This window comes from Pyxicephalus adspersus, chromosome 2 (genome assembly GCF_032062135.1).
Source record: "Pyxicephalus adspersus chromosome 2, UCB_Pads_2.0, whole genome shotgun sequence".
NCBI classification, from domain to species: Eukaryota; Metazoa; Chordata; class Amphibia; order Anura; family Pyxicephalidae; genus Pyxicephalus; species Pyxicephalus adspersus.
This window is the reverse complement of record NC_092859.1, coordinates 154,052,639-154,067,693: the sequence shown is the minus strand read 5'-3', so window position 1 is coordinate 154,067,693 and position 15,055 is coordinate 154,052,639. Positions and strand designations below refer to the sequence as shown.

General features: G+C 40.7%; 1 long non-coding RNA gene across 1 annotated transcript in view; it reads right to left on the bottom strand.

The window, feature by feature from the left end:
* LOC140324727 (uncharacterized) overlaps positions 1-12,342 on the bottom strand; it is a 37,080-nt gene extending 24,738 nt beyond the window's left edge. The window contains exons 1-2 of the long non-coding RNA XR_011919567.1: positions 12,278-12,342; positions 10,566-10,662 (exon numbers count right to left, since the gene is read on the bottom strand). This is a non-coding gene — a long non-coding RNA (uncharacterized lncRNA). The remainder of the gene's footprint in view (positions 1-10,565; positions 10,663-12,277) is intronic.
* Positions 12,343-15,055: the final 2,713 nt, after the last annotated feature.

Below are 15,055 nucleotides of genomic sequence, written 5' to 3'. Positions count from 1 at the left end.
CTGTTTTTTTAAATATATGAATAGATATGCTTGGGTCTACCTATCAGATGTCATGTTTTCATTATTTTGGAATTGAAACTAAACTTTTCATCTTAATTAAAAAGATGTGTAGCATTTTTAGAAGTAAAGCAAACTGTTTCCTTTGGTCTTCAGCATGTTGTTGATATCCACGCTAAGGATTATTATTAATATTACAGTAGGTATATATCACCGACATATTATGCTGCGATGTACAAAGTCCATAGTCATGTCACTAGCTGTCCCTCAAAGCGGGCTCACAATCTATTGTCCCTACCATAGTCATATGTCTTTAATACAGTCTAAGGTACATTTTTTTGAGGAGGAAGCCAATTAACCTAACTCAAAGTTTTGGATTGTGGGAGGTAACCGGAGTACCCAGAGCAAACCCAAACACGGGAAGAACCTGCAAACTCCATGCAGATAGAGCCCTGGCCGAGAATCGAACCTGGGACCCAGTACTACAAAGGCCAGAGTGCTAACCACTGAGCCACCATGTTTATCACCATTATTGGTGATTATTCTCCAGCAGCTAATATTGCATACAGCATGGTTTACATAGTTTTACAACGGAAATCCTCCACCTTTCATGATGATCCTGTGGTCAGTACAGACAAAGGAAGGTTATTAAGGTGGCCTTTTGTAAAACCAACATTTACATTGATAGCACACATGTCAGGCAGGTCACACAGGACTTTTCTTGCCATATGTAAAAAAATACTACTAAGTCCCCCTTTGCATTATTTGAAAATGCCATTCTTAACTTTTTTCACATGGAGGAACCCTTGAAATAACTTTCAGGTCTTCACAGATTTCCTTCTTTAATTACTATATCCACAGCTAACAGTACATTAGCATGGTGGTCAGTGGGAAGAAATCCTTTTACAATGCTAGCCATTGGGAAGAATGTCATCCCTACAGATAACCAAAAGAATCATTGGTGTCACCTAAACTGACCTGAGAGGTGCAAACTGCTCATTGCTCAAGGAACCCCCAGGAGGAATCTGGTTGGGATACACTGGTATAAATCCTCTGTAAAGGTCATAGTGTTTTTTTTTTATCCAAAGCCTGGTATGTCTGATGATCAAGTGATTACCAATTAGACGGGTCATTCAAACACAAAATTGGCAGTGGACCTGCTCATCTGTAATAGACCTAACAAGCAAAACCTGCAAATGTAAAGAACAAGAGGCTGATCCCAAATGCCAACTATACATGCAAGTGGTCTTGTGTTTTGATACATTAACCTAAAGTATCAAGTATATTAAACAAAAAGAGTTAAGCAGATTTGTTTTTGATAGGACCGGAGTAAAATACAGCACTTTTTTTCTGAATAAAATGTGGAAGGGTTAGAACCATACTAAAGCTGCGTACACACTTGCAATAGTTATCGTTGGAAACAAACCACTAACGACCGATCGTCCGATAATCGTTAACAAAAAAGTGCACAACGACGCCGGTGAAGGAGGATTGTCGCTGGAAACGAACGACCGTCCTGGTGGATCTGATTGAGTGAGGATCGTTCACTATCTATTGTGTGTACAGTCGTTCAGTGATCGTAAATGGTTCTGCAGTACACTTTCTCCTTTACATGTCCCTTACTGCATCGTTCAAACAATCGTATCCAGCGCGTGTATACTATTGGTGGATTATATTTGAATGATCGTATTGTTACAACATGTACAGAATTGTGCACAATACAATTATTCAAAATATTCGTGCATAATCGTTAGTCATTCATTTTCTAACGATAATTATTGCAAGTGTGTACCTAGCTTTAGGCTTCTGACCACTGTCCTTGTCCCTGTTTGGCAGAGTTTCTCTTGGATCCCATAATTAAGACTTATTAACCTCTCCGGTGGTCTGAATAAGTTTTTAAATGTCAAAACGTTACATTTAAAAACACATTATTTAAAATTTCCTGCCTGGTCCCGCCTTCCAGCCGCAGGCTCACACTGCCCGGCCCAGCCGGCATCTGCGACCCCTGGCCTTGCGTTCCCAACGTTCACACGCCGGGGATGCAGATGCCGGGCACCACTGAAGGATCCCGTGGGAACATGAAGACCAGGTAAGACTTAAAAACTGCCTGGCAATTCCACCACGAGTGAGGTGCGGGGTTACCGCTTTTGGTACTGAAAATTAACCCGAAGCCACACTCAGTATTATAGCCAGGGAGGTTAAAGCTCTCCAAGGCTGGAGAGGATACACTTTCATCAGTGAAGCTGGGTGATCCAGCAAACCTAGAATGGAAAGAAATTTGCTTTAATAGCAAATGTTTTGAATCCTGGACCAGATCCCTTCCAGGTTTGTTGGGTCACCCAGCTTCACTGATGAAAGTGTATCCGCTGAAGTCTTGGAGAGCTTTAATAAATCAGGACCTTTGTAGGAATTTAGAGGAACTTCCCAACAGCCATACAACCTGCCGTAAATTTTTACCCTTCTTCACTCTATGCATGGTTTTATTGGTGGTTCTGACCCCATAGGAGAGCTTCTTCACATTTCCATTGTTGATAACCATGGAGAAGGTCTGGATTAAACTCTCTTAGTTCATAATTTAATGCCTTGTGTCCACCCCTTCTCCTGTTGACATGAACATGCAAGGAAAACTTAGTCCTGGTTATTCTATGAGGCCATCTATCAGACTCGTGGGGTAGCAGGGCAGTGAATTTATATTATGAAAAATCAAAACGAGGACATGGATTCTGTTTCCTGAGTGTATATGAGTGACATTGCCTGTGGTCACAGTATCTACGGTCATGAAACTACAATCAATGGGCTGCCAGCAGATTTTTTTTTATATCACAGCAAACTAAAGTTCTTTTTATAGTATCAGACACTCCTAATATTGTGTATATGGAGTTAATCTTGCCTTTGCATATCAAAAAAGAATTTACGTTTAAGCCATAATGCTAGCACAGTGACAAGCAGGAACATTAGAAGTTACAGATTTTTAAATTGGGTTTAAAACACTTACCATAAGATTTATATGTGCAATATTTGTGTGTAACGTAAATACATTTTCCATTGCCTGGCAGCTATACTGCATGTTTCTTGCCCAGTGAACCACCTGTACCCTCGTCTCTTCTCACATCTATGCTGCAGGATATTGGTTTGTCCTTGTTCCATTCTTTCACTGTGACCCCCTCTGCTCCTGGCTGTGTTCTTCAGGTTTTGGCCCCCAGATTCAGTTAAAGCTTACTCATATGGATGGTTCTGAGGCTGCCGGTTACTGCTTGTCAACCATCAGCTGCCACATGGCACCTTGATGCCATACATTCACCAGGTAATCAGCACACATGCACCTGGCCATGCACGTGATATAGAACTCATCAGACCAGGCCACCTTCATCCAGTGTTTCATACTTCAGACTGGCTTCTACATGCTCATCGTGGGTGGCTTTGACTATGGAATTATGTTAGCACGGGCACTCAATTTTCATTGCATCTTTCTCTCAAATCCAATATTGTTTTTCAGCAAATTGGTCTACAGCAACTCTTCTGACATTGAACCAGACGGGAAAGCACCCCACCTCACATCAATAAGCCCTGGTGGGCAATGACCCTGTTCCTAGTTCACTGATCGTCCTTGGAACACTTTTGGTAGGTAGGTACTAACTATACCAGAGCACTCCACCCGACCTGCTGCTTTGGAGATGCTCTGACACAGTGGTATAGACATCACAATTTGCTTCTTGCCAATTTTACTTACATCCCTACATTTGCCTATTTTTCATACTTCTAGCACATCACCTTCACTAACTTACTGTCCATTTGCTGATAACTATATCCCACCCCAAGAGCAATTGTAATGAAATATTCAACTTTCCTAACAGTGGTAATATTTTTTGGATTATAGTTGGTTCAATGTCAATATGGGGTGAACTGACCATTTGGAAGAAAGTTACAGACTCAAAACTCATTTCTGGCCTGCACCATTATATATCATGTACACATGAGGTGGACACACATATATCACTATATATATGTACTGTATATCAAATGTAAGGTATAAGAGAGGTGTGAACACCTAAATGACTGTTTGCATTCTGATATATATCTGTAAGACCCTGGTCCAGCACCAGTACTCACCAGAAACCAATCCCCCAATCTAACACTCTTCACGTAAAGCAAGCCTTGGCTTGGCCTCAGGGGACTAGGACTTCTGTGCATAAGGCATGGCGACTGAGGAAGGGCTGCCAGAGGACCAGGAGCCCATAGATAACGCAACACAAAGGTTCTCAGAGGCCAGAATACTGAGTCTTTGGGTCATGCAGAGGTAACCATTCTACCAGACGAGGTATCCATGGGAAAATACAAAAGCAGAGTTGGGGGTCACAGGCAAAAGGTCAGTCCAGCTAGCATCCAACTGCAGAGTCAGCAAGTACACACAACAGAAGCAGGTCAGTCCAGCTTAATACTGAAACTGGTGACTGGGAGCAGAGAGGCCATAAAGTCAGCCAATGGCAGTGCAGGATTGAGATCAGGAACTACTCTGCTCATCAGCTGCAGGACAACTCCAAACCCCCTTCAGCTGCATATAGTCTCAGAGCAGGGGATGCCAAGAAACCATTCACTGCTAAAGGGAAACCAGGGATGCTGAAAACTGCAGAGCAGAGGTCAACAACTAATTCCTGTATCTCCTGTACTGCTGCTGCAAGCAATGCCATCAGAGGGAATACTCTAGGTGCGCTGTGGTGCTGCACAACCTGGGCCTGGCAGGCAGAAGAATGTCTAATAACAATATGTCTACATATTTTCTAGCAAACGTTTGTATAAAACAAAATTTATTACAGCATATGTTGAAGCTGGTCAACTGCAACAAAGTGATCCCTCTCTAGCCAGTCTCTACAATGATAGTGTCCATTAGAATAAAAAAGGTGAATGGAAATGTCCCACAAGGAGAACTAGGACTCAAAAATAATTTCCTGCTTCATTCAAAGCAAAATGTTACACTTGACACTAAATCACTCAATGCACTTTCTCTGTAAGTTCAATGATGCAGAAAATATGCAATAAATGAGGGGGAACAAGACTTAACATGGGATTTAATTAAGTAATATCAAATATTTATAGCAACGTTTGGCTCTGATTTCCTAATAAACACCATTTCATTACTTCCATTCCCTTACCATTCTTCCATTACATGGTATTTACATGTCTCCAGTTTTTTGTTTACACTGACATAAAGTCATTCTCTATTATAACATGAAAAGTAATGAAGAAACTGCACCATATTTTACAGTTATGGGATGGTGATGGGATGCTCTTTCACACAGACCCCGGATTTGTAACGCCTAAACTAAACCCGTATGGAACAAATATGGGGGATCTGACCTCCTCCTATGCTATTTGCCTGCCTGCCTTGCTGATCATATGCCTTTGGTGTACTTTTCGGGAACATGTATTCAGATTAGGAAAATCAGAGGTCTTTATCTCCATACTTGTTTCCCATTACTGAATATCGAAGCATGACGGCCATGCAACTGGCATTGAAAACAGGTAATCAGTGGCCGTCTCAATTTTTATTTTATGCCAGGATTGTGCAGATGTACCTGATCACATTTTTACCCGGGAATGGTCCCAGTACAAACTAGACAAGAGGCTGGGTACTGTGTAGATACTGGGGACCCCTCAGAAAAAGTAAAAAGAATTGATACCATTCACTATGAGAACCTAACATAAAGCAGCAGAAGACAGGGTTATGGCAAGCTGGGTACCTCCAAAAATGAATCACATATGTGGTTTATTATTTGCTGTGCCAAATAATTCCTTTCTGCAGCCTAATCCAAGGTAATACACATGGCCACACATGGACAGCACACAGCACTGTCATTGTAGAAAGAGCAAGCTTTCTTTTGCGATCTAACCCTTGCTTTAACATATTCCAGTAAGGACCAACTTTAAAGAACATTGGCACGTCTCTCCCCAATAATAAAAAATCTTGTCTGTCCATTGGTACCCAGCTTTGTCCAAGACCGGACCAATCAGAATCATGTACTTAAGTACTTGAGGTTCCTTGCACCCTTGGAAGAGAGCTGAATTGGCACCCACTTTTATTTTTTTTTCATCTTAATTTAAAAAAAAACACCTGATCTGCTGTGGGAATATCAATGTTCAAATAGTATTTTATAACTTTAAAGGTAAGATGTCCCTTTCCCCACTTGCTTGAATTAAGTAATCTTCTACAGCATTTACACTGCTCTTTGAAACAACTTGGTGTTCAAATTATAGTACCAGATGTTTTTTTAAGTTCCTATGTTGTGTTATAAGAACATCTGCAGCCTATGTGCCTTTTTTTCGAGGGATTCTGAGCCAGATTCTGAGACAGGTCAGGGGTGGACAGATAGCATTAGGTGTCATCAGCATACAGATGGCCAAAGGATGATATGAGACTACCCAGAGAGGAGGTGTACAGAGTAAAGAGAACCGGTCCAAGGACCGACCCTTGGGGGACACCAACAGGGAGGACAGTAGGAGAGGAGGAATTACCATTGAAAGACACTTGTAAGGAGCAGTCAGACAGATATGAATCAAACAAAACAGAGCAGTGTCATTGATACCAATGGAGCACAAGATTTGTATTAGAAGAGGGTGATCAACAGTGTCAAAAGCAGAGGAAAGATCAAGGAGAAGGAGCAGTGAAAAGTTGCCTTGAGACTTAGCTCTGATGAAGCCATTGGCCACTTTAGTATGAGCTGTTTCATTGGAATGGGCAGCTCGAAAACCAGACTGGAGGGGGTCAAGGAGAGAGTTGGTGCTCAGGTTTTCGGAGAGTCTTTTGTAGACAAGGCTTTCAAGAAGTTTGGAAACATATGGGAGAAGGTAGATAGGACGGTAGCTAGAAGGTATGTAGGGTCTAGTGGGGGTTTCTTCAGGATGGGAGATTAATGGCAAGTTTGAAAACGGAGCAGTACATACCAGTAGAAAGGAAGAGGTTGAATAGTTTGTTAAGTGCAGGGGTAAGGGTGGAGGAGTGGACCTTGGAGAAGGTTTAAGACTGAGTGACCTGAGGCATCATACATGCTAGGGCGTTGGAAGTGACTTCTGCACTTATTGCAACCAGAAAGTGTTGGGTAGGCATGCATAGCTAGTGGGTGGGTTGCTGCAACATTATTGTTAAAAATCTGCAAGGAAAGGTTGCTTAGCTTGGACAGGTAGTGGTTGAATTAGGACAGCATTAGTGTTGAATAATTTCTTATTTTACAGTGAGTTAGAAAATGAGTTATCAGTCAACTGTTGCCTTTTGCAATGAAGCTATCTTTCTTTTTCCCTTCTTATTGTTTTCATTGGCAAAAACAACATCAGGAAGAAGCAATCCATATCCTGTGCTTAACATAAACCAGAATTTAGATAGTGATACTTCAGCTTCTGCCAGGATCCCTACATTGATATGTCACTTGCTTTGCACAATACTTTAGTAAGAATTTCGCCTTAACTGTAAACATTTCAATGCTTACAGGAAATTGCTTAAAGAGAAGATTCTGCAAAATACTGAGAATGTAATAATCAGGAAACCTTCATGTGGCCATATACCTGTATAAGGAGTCAGTCAATGTGGAGACAACAACATATTATGCAAGAATTTCATGTAACTGTCTATAAAACAGCACAGTGATGGTAAAGGCATATTTGTGTTCCTGTGAATAAGAACCCTGAGAGGATGCTGAATGTCTTTGCATCATTTTAGTCCTTCACTCTTCCATTTAAACAAATACCGCAATATATTTCTCACCTTTTGTGCAATTATTGCAAGATCAGGACATTTCAAGTGCTAGGGGAAGAAATTAACCATAGAAGTCTCGTGCAGGGCTGGAATTAATTTGGAGCCCTTAAATGGCAAAAACACTACAAAACCCATGCTACCCTTGTAGGTATACTGAATATACTCAGTGGAAGACCAGCTACCCTAAATGCTAAGTGGATTGACTTCCCTTCCATTGGTGAGAACTTACATGGGATCCAGTAAAGTTACCCAGGGGCATGAGATGGGGCTTAGGCACGTGGGTCCAATTTTTGCTATTTAATTGTGGCATGAACAGGCATCATCTGAACACTTAGGTCTTTATTTATATAATACAGAATCAAGCATTCCCTCAAACATTGACTGGTAGGAATCTTCCAGGTCAATTTGTTTCAATGGCAGTAATTGATTCCCACCAGGTAATGTTGGAGGAAACATCAGATTCCTTGTTTTATAAATAGAACCCTTATACACATATGCAGTAGTGCTAGCCATTAGTCAGGACAGAGAAATAGAAATCAGCCAAGGAAGTTAAACCATCCACTCATTAATAATTATTCATATTCACTGGTCCCAAATATGACAACTGGTCGGTTTTGTCAGATTCCATGACCAACATCTTAGCTTATGGGATAAATTCATCAGCACTATCTCTTCATCTGTAATTACATACCATTGACTGATGGCAATGCTGATATTATCTGCCCAAGGTCAGCATTATTATTCCTCTTTTCCATCACTGGCAGCTGACTTTGAAAAGAAAATGACTTTATGTTCAGTGGAATATATAAATTTAAATGTAGGTTAGGAGAGCAAATGAAAAGTCCTGGTACCTGGGACTTCACTGGTATGCAATTAGAGTTGTGCAAAGGGTGGAAGAAGCCTTATTTTTTGTTACGAATTCCAAGGTTCTCTTGTCTTTTAGGAAGGATCATTTTCTTCTAGAGAAATAGCTTTGCTTAAGGCAAAAATTAATTCTTGCTTTGATCTTCTGTTTTACAACCCCTCAGACAATAGCTAGCCATGAAACCTATCAGCATCTGCGCTCCCATTAACCCCTGTGTTCTGAATCATTATTTGTTTCTTGGTGGGTGAATCTCAGGTGAGACAACGGAAGGTCAAAAGATTCCAGGTGTCTGCTAAGCAGCACTGAGTAGTGAACTAGCATTCCTTATCTATTGGCAAACATATTATGTAATAGGGCCCAGCCTGAGAAAGGAATGTGGGACACAGAGTTCTACGTGCCGAGGTGATACACAGGTAGGATCACTAATTACAGCACATCAGCAAGGGGAGGGAAGGTTCCTGACTCAGCAAATTACTAATCAGAAATATCTGAAAAGGAAAAACTAACAAACTAATCTCCACAACTGATTATACTACTTTACAGATTTCACTTTTTACCAGTTTTTGCTCAACGCACCTTACAATTTAGAGAAGGCTCAAACTAGAAAAGTGCAGACTGGCTGGCATAGAAAGAACAACTAGGAATGTTGATTGTTTAGGGAAGTCCTGCAAAATCATTGTTTGGCCTTGAGTTCCTCCTGAAAAAGAAGTGCACTTCTAGTGCTAGGCAGTCCTCTTTTGTAGCCTCAAAGCCTATACTGGAGACCTTTCAGCTACATATGCACACTGGATCAGGGATGGCCAACCACCAAGCTGTGGACCGGAGAAATGGGCTGTGCCGAACGGAGCCACAACCATCCTCGTTGGCTGCAGTTTTCATTGTGACTGGAAGGATTTGTGTCTCCGTTTTCACCATCCTCCTAGACCAGTTTCATGCAACAAAATTTGACCTTTTCCCTCTTCTTGCATGAAACTGGTCCATGGTGTAATTTGCTGCGCTAGATGATTGTTGCCTGAGATAAACGATCATGATATAGCGGTCCTCCAACATCATTTATCAATCCACCATGGATCAATGAACGAACAAGTGGGTTGGACTTCCTATTGAGGAGTACACAATGTGGTGCCAGTTGCTCACCCTACCTATCACCTCCTTCATTGAAAGGATCAGTGCTAAACATCATTTCCAGTGCCAAAATCTTTCTGCTTTTACTTGATTTTCATTTTTTCTTGAATAATCCATTCTTTTGATCGTTACCCCAATGGTTATCTGAAAGTAAGCTATTTGACATTGGGAAACACAAGCCTTTCCTCTATCAAAATGGTGGCTTTCGCACAAACACTGGTGCAGTAATGCAGACACTGGTGAAATTATTTGACTGCATTTAAAATCATTTATGCAATTAAAAGTTCTCCTCATCGGCCTTTCCCCAACACATGAAGCAGATGGTGACTTGCTAAGCTGGTATACATTTTGCTCATGTGTCTTAGCAGAATCCTGACTAGCAGTTTGATTTCCTAAATCCGCTGAGTTTTAGAAAACAGCCGGCTAATTCTCTTATGTGCTAAGAAGTCATTTATCTTCTTATCGGAAAAGATCACATGAGAATCAAAGACCACAAAGCTGGCACACCAGGGACAATGTGAGGTATGAGACCCACTGGTGATAGGACTAGAGTATGTCTTTGCTGCAAGGAATCGCAATAGTCCCACAGCTTTTAATGACAGTTTTGCTTTAACTGCATGCCAGTAAGGTACTAGATGAGGGCAAGATAGAGCATAATCATTGTTTACGTGGAATACTTTCCATGCACCCATTGACCAGCCCAATCAAGCATCACAAACTCCACACCCCCACTACCACCACCGAGGCAGACAAATGTAATTCAGCAAGGTGCGTTTTATACCCGGCACCCTTTTCCAATGCACCCACTTACCCAGGTAAATTACTGCCACCTACCTCAGCTTTGCCAAGATCAGCTCCTTAGTGTACGATGAAGCTTCGGCATGCAGATCAAAGGATTTCCTTTGAGTTGCAAATAATACCAGTTTCTAGACTATCACAAGAGAAAAAAAGTTTAAAATGTATTTATTATTAACTCATTTCTGCCTTTTCCCCTTAGATATTGATTTTGGGTTGCACCTTTTATATACAATAACCCTATTTGCTTTAATCAACAAGACTAGAAAATAGGAAAGAAGGTAAAATAATATAAAATTTGTAGCGGGGACACAAACAATAAAACACTGATAGGGGTTTCAGCCAAAAAATAAAATCAGTCTGTGTTGCTGTTTACGTTGTCACCGGGACAATGAATGTCATGGTGCTGTCATAGTTGGTTGTTTTGTATACAGGTTTGTAGTCTGTAGCCCCTATATTTAGCACAGATCTGCATAATATGTTTATATATAAAAGTTCATAATAATTATTGTTTTATTAACTAGCTGATTACCCAGCTTTGCTCAGGGAATTTATTTATTTTATAGCCAAAAAAAGTATGTAAAATATAAGATAAAAGGCACACTGTGCTGAGCAATACATACACACATACATACATACATAGATGCAATTATACCTCTGACATATACCACAGCACTGTACAAAAATTAGTGGTGTACTCACAAGAGTCTTAGTCATAAATCTAGCAAGTTTGGTTAAAAAGACTCCATGCATTTCCTAGTGATCACATTCACACATTCATATATATAACACATACATACATCCAAATATAGCTCTGACATATAGCACAGCGCTGTACAAAGATCAGTGGTGCACTCACATGAGACTCAGTCATATATATAGCAAGTTTGGTTGAAATGTCTCCATGCGTTTCCTAGTGATGACATACACACATACATACATACATCCAAATATAGCTCTGACATATAGCACAGCGCTGTACAAAGATCAGCGGTGCACTCACATGTTTATCAGTCCTATTTCTAGCAAGTTTGCTTGAAATGTCTCTATGCGTTTCCTAGTGATGACATACACACATACATTCAAATATAGCTCTGACATATAGCACAGCGCTGTACAAAGATGACTGGTGCACTCCCATGAGTCTCGGTCATATGTATAGCAAGTTTGGCTGAAATGAAATGTCTCCATGCGTTTCCTAGTGATGACATACACACATACATACATACAAACATCCAAATATAGCTCTGACATATAGCACAGCGCTGTACAAATATGTCTGGTGCACTCACATGTGTCTCAGTCATATGTCTAACAAGTTTGGTAATACGGTTCCTAGTTATGGTGGAACATAGCAAGTTTGGTTGAAATGTCTTCATGCGTTTTCAAGTGATGGTTGAACATACATACATTCAAATATAGCTCTGACATATAGCACAGCGCTGTACAAAGATCAGCGGTGCACTCACATGAGTCTCAGTCCTATGTCTAGCAAGTTTGCTTGAAATGTCTCTATGCGTTTCCTAGTGATGACATACACACATACATTCAAATATAGCTCTGACATATAGCACAGTGCTGTACAAAGATGACTGGTGCACACCCATGAGTCTCAGTCATATGTAAGCCAAGTTTGGTTTAAATGTTTTGATGCGTTTTCAAGTGATGGTGGAACTTACATACATACATACATCCATATATAGCTCTGACATATAGCACAGCGCTGTACAAAGATCAGCCGGTACACTCACATGAGTCTCAGTCAAAGGTATAGCAAGTTTGGTTGAAATGTCTCCATACGTTTCTTAGTGATCAGCGGTGCATTCACATGAGTCTGAGTCATATGTCTAGCAAGTTTGGTAAACCGTTTCCTAGTGATGGTGGAACATAGCAAGTTTGGTTGAAATGTCTCCCTGCGTTTCATCCAAATATAGCTCTGACATATAGCACAGCGCTGTACAAAGATGTCTGGTGCACTCACATGAGTCTCAGTCATATGTATGGCAAGTTTGGTTGAAATGTCTCCATGCGTTTTCGAGTGATGGTGGAACATACACACACACATACATCCAATTTTATATATATAGATAAGACAAAGAACTTGGTGCCCAAGTAGCAAGGGGCAGCACGTTCGGCTCAGTAGCCAGCATACTTGGGTCCCAGGTTCGATTCTCGGCCAAGGCACTATCTGCATGGAGTTTGCAGGTTCTCCACGTGTTTATGTGGGTTACCTCCCGGTACTCAGGTTTCCTCCCACATTCCAAAAACGAGCAGTTAGGTTAATTGGCTTCCCCCCAAAATTACCCTAGACTATGGTAAGGACATTGTGAGCACTATTGGGGGACAGTTAGTGACAGGACCATGGACTTTGTACGGCGCTGTGTAATATGTCAGCGCTATATAAATACAAGTAAATGAATAATCCTACCTTGTGCTTCCAGTTATTTAAAAGTTTTGGTTGGACATACACACTTCCTAAAACCATATTCCTTTTTTTTAATGATCCACTCGGCACTAAGCAAACACACAGATGCTAAATTGGTTTGTATTTTCTTTGTACTTAAGCTTTCCATTGAAATTGATCTCCATTGGGGTGTTTGCAATATAAGTGGAATGTCTCCATTATTGGTGTATTATGTAAATGTCTGATACTATTCTTCAGAAGTCACCTTTATGCTCCATCAAGAAAGGCGGGCTTTCTGTTCATTGAGTCATTCACTTGTAGTACAAAGTTTTCCCTTATTGTCAGCTGATAAAAGGGAGCAGATAACAAAAAAGGAAGCCAGGCTACTATGCCAGGAGGGAAGGAACTAGATATAGAACAGGTGTGACACCGCTTTGATCTCTAATACATGGACAAGTTTTATGGTTGGATTAAGGTGTGGCTCTGTGTTGCTTAGTGTTCTTGCACATGTTTCTATATACAAGTGCACATGAATATATCTTTGCACCTTTAGTCCAGGATGTGCACCCACTATAATATCCAAGCATATTCCTTAATTAGTAATAAACCTTCTACAGAGTAAATGCTTTTGTTGTGACTCATATATTTGTAGATGCCTGTAAAGTAACACAAATGCTCTAAAGGTCCTTGCAGAAGCTAGATGTTTGTGAAATAATATTGAAGTCTCACAAACTTATAAAACTGACTGCAAAGGGGGGCTATTGTGGACTCAAAGCTGGTTGGCTCCTGCTTGTCCTTCTCTTTCCTTTCTCTAAAGATCAGTCTGTACAGCAAATGTTTCTAAAAATGTCAGCCAAAATGATCCCCAATCAATGTCTGTATGATAATGCTGGCCATACATTGGTCGACAGGTGCACGATCAGCTACATGATTGCAAATATTGATTATTTACTTGAATACCACCATGTACCTTTAAAACAGCCCCATTCTGTGTCTAAATGATGCCACATCCAGTATTCTGACCACCAATGGCAAGTAGAGTATTCTTATTGTGATCAGTCTCCTGGGCCTCTGGCCCGAATGATCTTCTTCTGCACATTTTACTCACTGGGCCTATGACAGCCTAGGTGAGCCGAGTGACAACCTTTGGCCATGCCAGCTGGCACTATAAGGCAAGTCATTGCCGGTCTTAGCTCTACTGGCACCATTGAGTGACACAAGATTCGGCGGGGTCTGGGATAGGGGAGAACAAAGCTGTGAACAACCCCATCAAATAAAATGTGCATCAATAAATGTTGATGTGAATTGTGATCCATGCTTACATTTATTATAAAAGTACTATGCAACAAAGCATATTAACCTCCCTGGCGGTTTAATTATGTCAGTATTTTTATGCCAAAAGTGGTACATTGTTTTGAATGGAATTTTTTTTTACATTGTAGGCCTATACCTTTTAGGCATTACTCACTGAAATATGTCCAATATTTAATAAACTTTAAATAAAGAAAACACAAAAGTCTGTTAAAACAAGGGTGCATAAAAATACTGAAACCTGTAATATAACTGTACAGTAGAATACATAATATATATAATGATTAATTTGTATTGGATTCAATACAACATGCAGTTAGGTTAATTGTCCCCCCCAAAAAAAAAAAATTGACCTTAGACTACAAATAATGACATATGACTATGGTAGGGACATTGCATTGTGAGCCCTTTTTGAGGGACAGTTAGTGTCATGACTATGGACTTTTGTACAGCGCTGCGTATTATCATGGCGCTATATAAATACTGTGTAATAATAATGCCGTGCTCCCTGGCAAACACAGACACATGCACCAACGTCACTGGGAACTCCCGGTGAACGTCAGCACACTCGCCGTGGTAAGTTCAGAGTAAGAGGATGCGGCCTGAGGATGGGATCCGATCGGCAGGACACTGGAGGATGCCAATGGGATCAGGTGTTTATTTTTTATGTTTTTAGCTACCCTGAGTGTGGCTCGGGGTTACAGCTTTCAAAAGGAAATGCACAGGTGCCAGGTGAACAGAACTGACCACATGGAAGAATTTCAGCTGACTAGAACTAAAATTTACTTTCCACTATGGAATCAATTCCACGGAA